General features: G+C 39.5%; 1 protein-coding gene and 2 long non-coding RNA genes across 4 annotated transcripts in view; 2 read left to right on the forward strand and 1 right to left on the reverse strand.

Annotated features, from left to right (window-relative positions):
• The window catches only part of LOC111252605 (uncharacterized), a 66,760-nt gene that overhangs the window by 1,526 nt on the left and 50,718 nt on the right, over nt 1–14,516 (forward strand). The window lies entirely within an intron of this gene.
• LOC147754904 (uncharacterized) lies at nt 3,880–6,286 on the reverse strand. Its single transcript, XR_015330086.1, has 2 exons — nt 6,177–6,286; nt 3,880–5,840 (listed from the first exon to the last, which is right to left on the reverse strand). It is a non-coding gene; the product is annotated as an uncharacterized LOC147754904 (long non-coding RNA).
• Nucleotides 6,296–8,775, forward strand: LOC147754905 (uncharacterized). The gene is made up of 2 exons (XR_015330083.1): nt 6,296–6,654; nt 8,453–8,775. It is a non-coding gene; the product is annotated as an uncharacterized LOC147754905 (long non-coding RNA).

Below are 14,516 nucleotides of genomic sequence, written 5' to 3' on the forward strand. Positions count from 1 at the left end.
TATATATAGTTTAGCCTGAATTAATTTTATTCGCGCTTTTGTGCTTAAGGAATTCCAGTTATTGTAAACAAACATTAACTGAAGCAAAATAAGAGCTGCAAGTTAGACATTTTTGAATTTAGCAAAAATTTAGGTATCGGTTTTATCCTATAGCGTGCTTACAATGTGTTTTTTGTTTTGTTTTATGCTTGTTTTGAGTTGCTTAGCGCAGTAGAATTTCTTTATGACTTCAGATCATGCCAATAACAGGCTGTGTCAAACCGGTGAACACTATCGCTGTCTAAATATGTATCTGGAAAATGTAAATCAGACCATTACTAAGTTAACTGAAAAATCTCAATGACCTCGTTTTACTAGATATTTGTAGCGTTGTTGAAAACTACGCTTGTGGCCTGGTTTCGTGTGCAGTATCTAACGCAACAGATGATAAGGACTAACAAAGCAAGGACGTTCACTAGGTTTACCCTGTTGGAAGATGTGCCTAGTGTATGACTCCAGTATTTGAAAAACGCTTAGTTTACATCTGCCAGTTGACTGACCCACAGACGACGCCACTCACTTTCCGAATTGGTCGCACGCAGTTAAACGTGACGTTTCGTATAATTAATTAGACAACGCAGTGATAATCATGACTAAAAAGGCAACGATGCCTTGTGATGAATCAGGACGAAGAACATTATATGGACAATATTGTTAGGACAACAGAGGTCATTTGCGGACCGTGTACACTAGAAGCGTTACAATGACGTTACGATAGACACGAGCCACAGCTTTGAAGCGTGCTCATCTTGATTCTATCGCTGACTCAGCTCGCGTACGCGCCTAACGAAGTTTGATAGTAGACCTTTGTATAATCCGCAGCGTAATTTTGACATTAAACGATCTATAGGAGAGTAGGTATGCATCGACGATGGACGTTGTCTTCCAGCCTACTCACAGTTTTTATTTATTAGTTACCCCTATTAATTTTGTCCTCTTTGTATAATATGGCAATTCATATTGAAAACATGTATTCCTAGTTATGTGAATACTGATCGATATAGTCCGATCGACAAAGCGAATTTAGAAGTTGCCGTACATGATCTGCTGAAATTCTGTCTATCGTTTAGTCATGTATTTGAATCGCTTGACCAATTATGTAGTAGAGAAACTATTTAAGGGACGATATAAATCCCAAATTGCCAATTGTCAAGAGCCAAATTGCAACTGCTAGCTGTTTTCACCAAAAATATATATACTTCATTGGGATTTGAACTCATGATCTTTAGTCCAGTACCTTTATCGTTGCGGTTACTCCGCATGGGCCTTTCTGATCGCAACAGATCAAAATGAAGTTTTTCGACAATATTTACTGGCTTAATCTTAATGTATGCGCGGCGTTCTATAAGTAGAGAGAGCTGGCTATAAGTAGAGAAATCGCTAACTCAGATAGAATTGTTCCAAGCCAGTCACTGATCGATGAAACTGTTTCGTTTATTATATGTATTCAAACGCGTCTGTTCTGTTGTAAATTATTATATTTGACACCTTCATCTGTGTGACAGCGAAGGACTCGGTACGCGTATGTTACTGCCCGTATACCCCTAGAAACTCTGTCTTTTTTCGTCGGCGCCGTCACAAACATTCACACATCAGCATAAAGATCTATTATCATTGTGTAATTCGTCAATAACGACGTTCAGCACAGGGTTAGTAGATCACAGAAATTACCACGTCGTTGCTATGTTCGTTATCTTTTCTTGGCACTTATTTTTGATTTCTTGAATTAGTACGCCCAGCAGCAGATACAACCTGATCTAATCATTTAGTGCCTAGTATTTTTCTAGCGAATACGTTCATCCCCTTTATTACCCTCCAAGTAACCAACCTTCGACTGTTGTTTACTTTTCCCGCGCGTATGTTAAGCTATCGATATTCAGGGGGAGACCGGGTTAGATAGGGGACAGGCACACACTGACGGATTAACGAACGTAAACATTTACAGTCCCTACTGAATTACCCTATTGTAGTATGTTCACGTGGTGATGCGATGTTTTCGCTCTCACACATATTGGCGCTGTTGTTATTATTAACGGCGCTGTTATCGTTTGTATTATTGAGAGATTTATAATTGCAATCAGGCGTTCTGCGTTTCCGCTGCTCTTATTCGGAAGTCATGCATTGGCATCCAGTGGTTATATTACTTCTGTTGTTGTACATATATTGGTACTTTATTAATAACATACTTTACATATATGCATAGCGCATACATAAGTGTTCGAACCTACCTACACGGACAACTGTGAGGATCGATGGTCCTGTGTACTCTATAGTACACTGTACGTTATTTGCTTGAATCGATTCGGAACATTTTATTTTATAACTTTTCATTCATATTAGATACAATAACTTATGCGCATAGACGTTGAGATACGATGGTACAAAGCGAAATACATGTTTAATAGACGATCAAAATAATGTACATAAAAAAATAAACGATTTTAGATTTAAGATTCGAATCCAAATTGACAATAGAGAACTTGAAAGTATAAAGTTTTTTTTATACTCGGGATAGGAGCAGCCAACTGATACCGCATTGATTTGTTTCATTTCAAACTTCTTGTGGACTCATTACCATTTGATTAGTTTTACTCCTTTGACCTTCAAAAGCGTGCGCCGCCCACGGGCTCTTTTGTTGATATTTCGTGTATAGCAACTACGTTCTTATATAAATTACTACATAGTTTAAAAATGCTCTATTCTCCAGTTTTTTATTATAGAAGCAATTCGCTCTCAACAACAGACTCGCAGAAAAAAACGTCATTGAGTGCGCTTCATAAATCTAATGTACCTCTTTTTATTCAAGTAAGAGTGCTGATATAAATAGTCCGATTTACAGATTCCGAAAAATGAGTAAATCGATACTTAAGAGCAAACATGTCTAATAATTTTTACCTTTACGTAGTTAATTAATCATGTTTCTCTTTCATTAATAACGGCATCTGGATAGCAGTATAATAAAACCACACCTACTGTAATATATCAAGAGAAAGGCTATTTCAACAAAGACCAAATACGTATCGGTCCACACGGATGCAGTACAATGCATCTAAGTAGTTACTATACATAGGAATTTTCCTCTGTAAACAAATTATGTTACTGGCTATCTATGTTATCATTGAATGCAATGAGTTTTTTCAACGGCGGGTGCCTCTTCTTTCCCTTAAAAACTGCTTGGGCGCTCTAGGTACTATATACTTGTTTCTATCTATTTAGCAAACGCTTTTTTTTTAATCATCCACGCACGGTCATCAACGGAATCGGCTTACGGTTCAATGATCTACCACAGAATTTCTATGGTTAATCGAACGACGTTAGGTTGAACTTACCTTCGTTCTATGTAAGAAAAATCGAATTTTCTATTTTCTTGCCAAAAAAGACACCAGGACCTCATGACAATTTACGGCATTTTTTTCCGGAGAATTCTATAAATTCGCAAGCCGATAGGATGCTCTCAAAGTGTTGTAGTGCCTTTCCCTCAATACAAGGGGCTATTTAACACCAGCTTGGGAAGTTCTTCCCTCTGTCAGCCTTTGGTTTTTACCATTTTCAGCGAGTTTCCATGCATATATAGTACACCAACGCTCGTCTTTTCGTTTTTCGTTATTGCGTGGTTCTCGTCAATATTTCGTTATTTCAAACCGAACCAAGTCGATGGAAAAAACATCATAGTTTCCCGTATGAACCAGTTTGTGTTTCCATTTTATCAGACATAGTCCCGCAGCGTTCTATTGGAATATCTCTCTTTCGTTCTACCTGTTATATTCCCGCGTGGTGCAACGTCCATTGTTCAGTTAGGAATATAGTGATGATCCGTCTGGAGGAAAAATCGCGTAGCTATTATTATTATATTCAAATCGATTTTATTATATTCTATTTATTATTATATTTATTGAATTGTATTTAAATCTAACTAACAGCAGCAAAAACTGGCGGGGGCGGTTGAGGATGATGAGCAGAGGCGGCATCGATCGTAACTGGCAGTAAACACCGGACAGTCACTGATTCCACTGGGGTGCACAAAAGATTACTCACGGGTCCAGCTAAAGCTTCCTTTCGTAAGATGCAGACTGGGCTGAGGGAAAGGTTTCCACTTGTTGAGAGAGCTTTCATCAATGTCTGCAGAAAGACACTGGCGGAAGACGTGTGTATGTACATATAAATCCACTAGGAGACCTGAATGAACTAGCTGCAGATTATTGAACATCGAACGAGGAGTCATTGAAATTTCGGTGACTGCCGTTTTGTGTACGAAGACAATCTTAAGTGCCTAGTATGCGAAACGTGAATGCAATTAGGTATACAAATCAATGATCGTTCCCTTTAGGAATCGGGAAGGGTAAGGATATAAAGTTGGGCAATATAGGCCGGGATATTCAGCTTATTTATTACTAATAAAAACCAATAAAATGTTTTGCTTAATAATATATACGCACATGTGGCTGTATTTTTAAATGTACTAAACCTTTTTTTTTGCAAGACAAGCTTGTGTCAAATTGTCTTTGTACAAAATATAATTTTTCTACGGTTTGTTTGAAAAAAACGTAGTAAATTGTTGTAAATTTTGTAAAGAAAATCCCACTTCAAATTCAAGTTATATTCAAATAGATGCATTTGGAAAAACTTAAACATAGGATTTTTGACTTTGTTTAGGGGTTTGAAAGGTTTGATAAACTTTGAAAAACCATATTACCGCTAAATTTCGTCAGCCTAATGCGCATATAATAACGCTTGCAAATTATATGTACAATAGAAACAACGGGCAATTATCACTTCAATGACAATAGACTAATCAAAACAAAAAAAACATTACACATTCAATCGTACACCCAAGTGAGCTCAAAAGGAGCACTACCTTATCTATGCAGCAAAGCCATTAAGAAAAACATAAACGAAGTTGCAACCAGAAAAAATAGAGCAAAGCTCCATTGTTTATCTTAACGGTTTCAGTACCGTCGCCCTGCCCCAAATATTGAAATAAATTCAATTAACTTCGAAATACGAAAAAAAAAATCTAGGACCACACAGATTGAGCTGTGAACGGCATAGCCTAAAGATAAGCGGTAGTCTATGCCGCGTAATAATAACTAGATTTCAACTGCGCGAAGTGTTTACTATGTGGCATTCGTTTAATCAAAAGATTCGTAGCTAGCTCCTATGCTACTGCTTCCGGACGCTACTGATACCATTCGATAGCCTTGATGCAAACTTCTCGAGAATATAAATACATTGATATCATACTGGCCATCCGCCCAGCAACGTATGGCGTATCTTTGGCGAAAACAGCAGAACTAAAAGATATTGTATATTATTATATACACATTTTTGCACTAAGTAATACGGCATGAATTTGGAATCGGTAGCCAATAACGGTAAAAAACTCATATACATAGTACATTACGGGCATGCCGACGATTGCCGTAGAACAGCTGGTATGCAACGGTAACCGTAGCAAATTTAACTAGCCCTACTGTCGAACCGTTTTTTTTTTTTTTTGCTATACTGCATTGAAAAAGGAGCGAATCTATATGACTTTGTTCTTGAGATAAAAGCATTATATGTATTCCGCTACCATTTTGCTACGATTATACTGCAACCTCATAGAAAGGCAAATTAGGTTAGTTAGGTGTTTTGCGCAGCGGTAAGCACAGTACTTAATATAGGGCAAAATGCAATTTTTGACTGTTACGGTAGATGACGAGTCCCGCACATCTGTCGCATACACATAACAACTCCGTATTGAGTCGTTGCACTTTTAGTACTCAGTTCTCACCAGATAACGCCGTGAATTCGTAACCGTGCTACCAGATATGAAAAAAGAACATGCTTTTAGTATTACTAGCCTTTCCTACGAAGCATAAAACTGTAGAAATACTTGCAGCCCATAGTGATAAACCCAGACAAATCATTGAGTTCCATTTCGCTAATGACTGTTATCTGTCTAAAAAAAAAAAAAATGAATTATATCGATGTGACAAGGACGTATCTATCGCCTAGTAGATTTTCTGAAAGCATGATCGAATTTTAATAAGCATCATATAGCAGTGACGGTGGCGCCAGTTAAAATACAACAATTAGCTTGACGGTATTAGCACTACAATTTGACTGAAACACGATAATTGATAAATATGCGCTACCAGATTTGAGTCTGTTTGACGCGCTGCTATCACCTCCTCTTGTATAGCCTCTATCCCACTTCGTCTGCCACTGTTGTTATCGTCGTCGTTCGTCTGCTATTGTTGTTGTTGTCGTTGTCGTCGTCGACGTCACCAACCATCATTACGTTGGTTACGAAAATTATAAACGCTTGCGGGTATACGAATCTGCGTCGGCGGAGACATGGCCCGAAAAAACGTACACGTTCACTCGCGTGGGAAGACAGCGAAAAGGCGTCGGTTAAAACGGACGAAAGCGCAGATAGGGCATGACTGAACAGTAGAGACAGGTACAACAAGCAAAGTACCGTTTATAACAGTATAGTGATTTCAATATTTCGGGTCCTGCTGCATAGTTGCACGAACGGCATGATATGAGCCGCCAAATAGTCAAATGGTGGTCGATAAATGACCAGACGTCTATGCAAGTGTTTTCTATTGGCCGGTCCAAGAGTAAAAGGTAAATCTATTTATAATGAGGTGTTGGCAGACGGTTGAATATGAGTCGCAAGGTGGCCATGGTAAAATGACGACTTGGCCAATGCTATATGTTCAGAATCACTTAGGAAACATTAGACAAACGGTAGTGTTTTTGCCCGATAGCGGTGGCAAAACGGATCCATACAACGATGTTGAAGTGGAGCGACAATGGCTTCTAGTTGAGTGAACACGATTGCCTAGGATTATTCGTAGCTGAAAGACAAGGATTTTTTTAGGAGAACGACTTGTTGTGTAACCATGGCGACTTCTCCGGAAAAAAATTTTCAAACCCTTGCATACTGCAGACAACGGAAGGCCAGATAGGTGAAAGGAAACTCAATTGGTCGAGTCGTGGCTTCGCAATGGATTGGCTGTTACTTGGGAGATTTCTGGGTGAAATGATTACGACGCAGTTTATGTATAAATATAGGTATGAAAAAAAGGCAAGCTTTTCAGTTTTAGCTGACGTATGTTGCTCAGAAAAGCAACTTTAATAGGGCGTTTCAATGTGTAACAATTGCAACTTTTAAAAAACGAAAATTAACAGGTAGCAACGTAAATTTAAAGTAGAATACAATCAACCCTAATTAATTACTCGATGAGTTTCGAAGCACAGAGCGAAGTAGTAATCGTTGCTCCATCATAGGGACTTTTTCTAAAATGTAAGGTTTCATGATTACCAGCATTGTCTTTATTTATATTATTGTTAGTATTACTGTTGAAGCAGCTAGAAAATCGTAGCGTAAATAAATCTTTCGGTAGCAAAGCGAGTCTTATGTAGTTTTGTGAATACAGTCTTATTATTCAGACGTCTGTTTTGTTAACATTATTTTCAATAGCCATAATTTCAAATCACCGTATTCTTATACCGCACTGAATAATAACTGAACATCATAAATATTTGAAAAATGAATAGCAGCCGTCCCATTATGATAATGGCATTCGAAGTAATGATAAGACATACGCATCCGAATATGTGAGCACATAATACCCTGTTTGGCCATTCTTTGCAGCTGCACCGGGTACAACGATCCCTGTGCAATTGGAGTTGCTATTGTTGTTGAAGTTATCACCTACAGTTTGTGGGGGCATCTTTATTAGCGTCTTTATTAGCGTTTGATGCTGCCGGCAATCAATTTTCAACACAACGTAGATTACACGTTATACAGGGATCTACGGTAGCTGGCTGCAAATGTTTCTTGACAAACGTCCAGCTGTCGTCTGAGCGTTTTATTTTATTTATATATGCATTAGCCATTAATACTATCAATTTATTAGTGCTTTCTATTCAAAAAGCGGCTCATTTTGCCTCCTAACAGTAACTGTGCGTAAGAGGTAGATTAATATGAACAAATACGGCCAAGAAAAAGGCGTCGTTGAACATCAATTACGATTAGCCTATTCAGGCAAGCAACGCTATTCGGTGGCGATAGCTAGAGTCAGCTTTGAATCAGTCTTATTATGATGAGGGTCAATCGTCCCCCCGTACACCCACTTTTGTTATCGCCTACTCCTCGATAAAACAGTGAGTTGATTACTTATCCATATCTGTGCGTGTCAGTCAAATGAAAGTAATTCATTAACGAACGTCTATAAATCGGGCGATCTGCGACTGCGGCTATTTGACACGTGTGAGAAAACGTAATTCATTGCCTGCGCATAGATTGTAGGTAGGATTGCGATTGAGACCATGTATATGTACAGTGTGTCTTATAAAATAAGATCGTGTTGTTGTACTAATGGGTTTGATGGCGTTGTTGTTGGCACTTATTTACTAGTTGTTCTAGGTTGCGGCTCGTCGATAAACATAACCCGTTATAATGGGCAATCCGATTTCACGAATAAACCACGATATGCTTTCGGACTGCTGTTTGCCGAACTAATCGTGTGAAAAGGAACCGGAGCAACAGGATGGACAAGGAACAGGTTGATATATCGTGTGCGCTTTAAGTGCTTATTCGACCCCTACCGCCATGGACACGTTGCGCTATCATCAGCAATAGCAACTTAGCGTAGGGCGTCTATGAGGTTTTAAATATGTCTATTGCTGCCAGAATCAGTGTTCACACACTTACAGATAAATTTTCAGCCGTCAAGTTCATTCCACGTTTGTTTATTATAGTACATATAACGTATAGCTACCTATGCACACATTTACAAAGGACCAGTTTTTTTTCTTGATGAAACAGATTTCTAAGTTGGTCTGTTTTCGCTTTCAGATTTATAAAATTACAATTGCTACTGATCCATTTACCCAAGCCCTCAATTTCCATTCCGTCGTTTATAGTAGGACCAATGTTTCTTCTGGAAGGCCCTAATGGCAGCAGCTGTTAGGGACCTACTTTTTAACGACTGGTGGTAATTTAATGGGCTCGGCTTACAGGATCCGGACGTTCCAAGCCACACAAGCCTGGTAGTTATTTCTCCAATTAATGTTTCAAAAGATCTTCCTAAATTTCCCATACATTACGTTTTTCTTGTTCGAGTTCACGTGCTCACCCGAACGTTGTGGTTTGACTGCGTTACGCCAAAGCTAGAACAAGACTGCTTTACCTACCGTCATGGTTCTCCAGGCCAAGTATTTCTCGAAAAGCCACGACATTGCGATCATATAACAATCCAAATATTAAGCTCACCCGTGAGTTTCCTGGGCTCTTAGATAACCTGTAATCTTACCTTTCTGAGTAGCCTCTTAATGACTGCCCAGATTTGGTTGATCTAGTGTTTCGGAGAAACGCATTATGAAGCATGACCTGAAGATTTGGTGGGTCCACCCTTAACACGTCCGCCGACAGACCGGTGGAATCTTCATGACCATCGTCATAGCGTTATGGATTCAGAGGCAATCTTGGAAGCAAAACCGGTTCTATTTTAAAATGTCGTCACTAGCTTCGTGTAGCCAATCACCTGCGCTCGTTGCGAAATTCTCCAGTAGTAAACCTCGACCTTCTAAGGTTTTAAGTGTCAAAGACAAAAATTTGTATTCTCCAAATAACCCCGACTCATATCACCTGATTTTTGTGCGAACGAAGCAGCTGGCATACATCTCAAATCAGGGCCCAATAAAACTTCAACGAGGCAGTCGACAGTTCATCTCACCGATCTTTATACAGGTGTTAACTTCTATAAAAGTCCTGGGGCTCCAATACTAACTGCAATTTCGCGCGCTGTTGTTCAACCTTTGTCAGTGCTTCATCTTAAGTTTATTTACACTCAGCTTTCCGACGTACAGCCGACGCCTCTGGTTGTTGCTCTCCGTCCAGCAGTTCTTGTTTCTTTTCACAGACTAAGCTCCTATTATTTCTATAATATCTTACCTTGAAATATGACCAGCATTCAACGACATCTTTCATAGCATATTGAAATTAGGCGGCAGCGTCGTTGGTGATCCAAATTTTTTACGCACATTTTTTTGTGGAGAGGATTCTTTTACACTTTGAAACGGGACTCCCGTAAATACGCTGAACTTATATGATCTCCGCTATATTTTGGCTATGTATACAGTCACACTCAACTTCTTCTACCGCCTGGTGATAAGTTTGGCTTCTAGTTACGCTTCTCTCGGGTCGCATCATCGTTTCCAATAGAGCTGAGAAATAAGCTTCCTTTTTACCGTGATACTATGCGTTTGCAGGTTGTAAAACGGGAAAAGTCGGCTTTAGAATTGAGATAACACTAATAATTAGGCGAGTAGTTAGTATTGTTGTTGAACAGAAGGTCCTGTAAAGAGGCGCTTTGTTACAATTGTCGTTGTGTCTGTATAGCAAAACTCCTAAAAAACTTAAAAAAGAACCTAATGAAGAGTAGATCCTCACTAAGAGCTACCATTCAAAAGGGATGGAAATTAAGTCGATCCTGAGAACGGCTCAGAAGGACTTCGAGATACACGAGCTTACAATTCTAAGCATCTTAATGTCAAAATAAATACTTTTGCTTCCGTATAACAGCGATTTTCTTTCCCACTCAGTTACTTCCCTGGGCTATTGAGTGGTTGTCAGGCAACCAAAAGGTGCACACATTTTAAGAAGTCCAGGGTCTGACAATACTTGACCACAGCCGGGAATTCTTTAGCCTCGGCATTGGCTACTATTAACTCCTCACTGTTTACATATCTGCTATCATTATTTTCATATAATGATTATAAGCTGTGAGTGTTTACAGGGCTTGGCCAATATGCTTAAAGATGATGGACAATTAAGAACTTCTTACAATTCGCTCACGTGTTTTATCCCGGTAAAAGAACGCCTCATTCAATTATACTTCACATACGGTAAACTTCATTTCAAACGTTTTATAACACCTATTAAACGTTCTGTGACGGCAACACGGAAGCAGCTGAATTCGAACGAAATAACTTGCGGTTAAAGCTGTTTTTTTTGACGCATCTAGCAACAAGTGCAGGTGGTTCTGTTGAAACGGCATCTCTCTTTTTCCGTCTCCTTTCGTCAATACGCTTCTGCCAACGTCGAGCTAATACGCAGGACAAATCGTGTCCACGTAACGTGTTCGTGATCAGTTTGCTATAGGAATCGTCCATTTGAGGAACAGTTTAGAACAAATATTGCGTTTTTACGACGAAGCCGACGATTCATTGCTTGCATTACCATAAAGTCCGTGAGGCGACCCGTGAAGTATGACCATGATCATAGGTTGTCTGACGTGTTTGATGCTCAGTAGATCGTTATTAACTTACTATTCTTGTAATGATCGCCCTACTGGGCTGTACGGAACGACAGGGCGCTTTAATAGCGCGTGACTTTCGCTCGTGCATCGACGAGACATGTTTACACGTCTTTTATGCACGCATGCACAAAATCGTTGTGTTATTGATCAGCGGTTATGCCGCATAATTCATTAAGAGACGCCACTGCAGCAACTATGGCCCATGATTTGGTAGCTTACCAATTAATTAAGCCTTTAGCAGCTTTGCCAAAAGCCTACATTTTGTCGATTTGGATGTTCATTCGTTTTAAGTTTTTCATCCGGCCGGTCAAATGGACGTGTGCCTTTCACCTTTCCACAAGAGAAAGCTATTAGGTGACAGCGACAGCAGCGGCGGAACACCATATATTTTAAGACGCCGCGTGAATGTGCCTTATAGCAGATGGCTACCGCGGTGACTGCCCGCCGGCGTTCACTCGTGTGGCTGCTCCGGCCACTGGAGCAGGTTCTTCGATGCCCGGGGGTGACAGCAGAGGTCCGCCAAAAGCGCAGACTGAACGATAACTGATTCGGTCAGCCAGTAGCTGCCTCTGCTGCTGCCGCTGCTGTTACACGAAGCAAAATAGAGGGCTAAAATAATCTCACGTTTATGCCACTGTTATGCTAAAAGCAATTTAACATAGTGTTATTATAATAATAAAAATGCTAGTATTGCCATCCGACTAAGACATGAAGAGTAACAGAGGGGCAGCTGTTCTGAATGGATTTAAATAGCAGCAGGAGCAGCAACAACAACACGATCCACAATATTCTTCAGTCAGAGCGATACCGGCCGTCGATATATCTATCGTACGTGCATCCGCCTATGAATTGTCAAGCTGACCAATCACCGAAGAGCAAGCTGCTCCAATTAGAATAGGATGCTGTTACACGTGACCATTATATATGTGAAATATAAAGATGTATTCATTCCGTGGGATGTCTAGTGGTAACGCGGACCTCCGACAAAATACGTCACGGAACAAGAAGAAAGGAAAAGTCGAATGACTGACTGAAATTGAACTAAATACAATCGGTAGTGTTGCTAATAACTATAGCGCAAAATGGTGGGTAGACAGGAGAATAAAAACAGACACAAGGGAAGCGGTCTGTGAGATAGTGAAATAGATTAGTAACTACAAATATTAGTTTTATTAGCGTGTGCCACCGAATCAATAGCCAACAGCAGTTTGTAAACGAACATTACTAAACCATAACATTTATGGGCCTTTTAAACAGAAATGTTTATTTTACGAACCTGTTTACGGTACGGAACTTACGAATAATGTTTATTTTTTCATTTTAATTGTTTTGTATATATTTATAATCGAGCGATTAACCCCTTATTAGTGCTGTGAGCCATATACGACCCAATGACGTGTGCGACACTCTATATGCATTACGTTTTTGAAACTCTTCGTCGTCTCTTCTGATATGCCAATGGGGACTCGTGACTTCATGTTTGTCCAAGCTTGACACAGAAGATATAAAACTGGTATAGTCTAGCGACATCGTAGGCGGCATTCTATAGAGTCGAATGTCGGTTTCACTGTTTGATGAACTTCTTAGCGAGTAAATTAATAGATTTTTCTTATAGGAAAAATGGGTTACATTTTATAATAAGCTAATCGGCCGTATTTGGCCAATTTCGTTACACCCAGCCAGCGATATAAGCCTTTCAAAAGTTTTTCCTGTAATGATATAGATTTCCGGTTAGAGTTACTTCAGCATTATATGCCTATTCACTTAAGTTAACATGAAGTTCATAGCACGGTAACTCCTGGTAGTAGTTGACTTTCGAAGTGATGTTTTGCATTATTTGGCTCGATCTTCTAGCAGACAATCAGCTCCAGACGGTTAGTTTTCGCTAGTAGAATGGAGATAAGAGCAATGTATCTCACTGGACTTTGAAGTTCTCACTGATTGATGGGATTACAAAAGACACGCTCACACAACCGTAGACAAGTATTTATCTGTTGCATGTCAAAAACTATACTCCAATACACCTCGATGATCGACGTCTCTCGTCCATAACATCGGCAAGTTTGAAATGTTTCGGCCGCCATTGAAAACGCAAGATGAAAAGAGCATACGGAAACGGACGCATCTGTTGTCAACAACTGCAGCACCAGTAACGAAAACAATAACAACAGGATTGATCATTACGTGAGGGGGGGCTGGGGGTAGGGCTCAGAAGAGCAGCGATCAGCATCTGAACACCATATGATCGCTGTAGCAAACGTTACGTTAACCCTTCTACATACGAGTGCGAACCAACCCGGAAAAAGAATAGAAACCGTCACTAAAAGATACGTGTCACGCCAAGTCAAATAGTTGTTTTTTGGTTATTACCTTTCTTGCCGATTATCTTCTGTCCGATCATTAGGCACAGCATCGAGGTTGGTGCTGACATTGTGAATGAACGATTATTATTATATCAGCTAGGACAAGATAACGTCTATTTGTGTTCTTACGGCAGAGCAAGAGAGATCAATTCACGTACATGTAGTCGTCAATTTATTTATGTTCCATAGTGCGTTTGTAACGGAACGTGGTCCTTACTCTTTCGTGAGACGGGAAATCGAATTATAGAAAAGTGTACTTGTTTAAATGAGCAGGTAACCCGGTAGAACGAAATGTCCCGCTACGCAGGTATTGCAGGCCGTTAAAAAATCGAATAGGAACGTTCACCGAAACAATCAAAGTCACCTTTGAAAAGCTATTTATTAAAGGCAATTTGGAACTTTAGTGCCTTTTGTATCATCCACGATTATTGTAATGTCTTAGATAACTTATTAGCAGACCATGATGATGATGATGATTTTGAGCGATTCCCAGCTACATACGATTTTTGCATTGTGCATCCGTGAAGTTGCTACACTGGAGCAGAGCCGTCTTCGAAGACGAAGGCAAAAAAAAAGGTTACAGTATGAGAAAAAAGTAGTGGCAACGTTTAATGGAAATAAACTGGGTTTGTCCTTTACGAGATAGCTGACTCTATATTATGGCGGCGCAGTGTTAGATTAGTAATAAAAATGAAATTTATACGTTGATACTGTATCATAAACAATACTTCAACGCTCACGCACAAATATAACCTAATATATATGTACATATTTTTCTGTAAATATATATAGCATC

Source organism: Varroa destructor, unplaced genomic scaffold (genome assembly GCF_002443255.2).
Source record: "Varroa destructor unplaced genomic scaffold, Vdes_3.0 BEIS01000006.1, whole genome shotgun sequence".
Lineage (NCBI taxonomy): Eukaryota > Metazoa > Arthropoda > Arachnida > Mesostigmata > Varroidae > Varroa > Varroa destructor.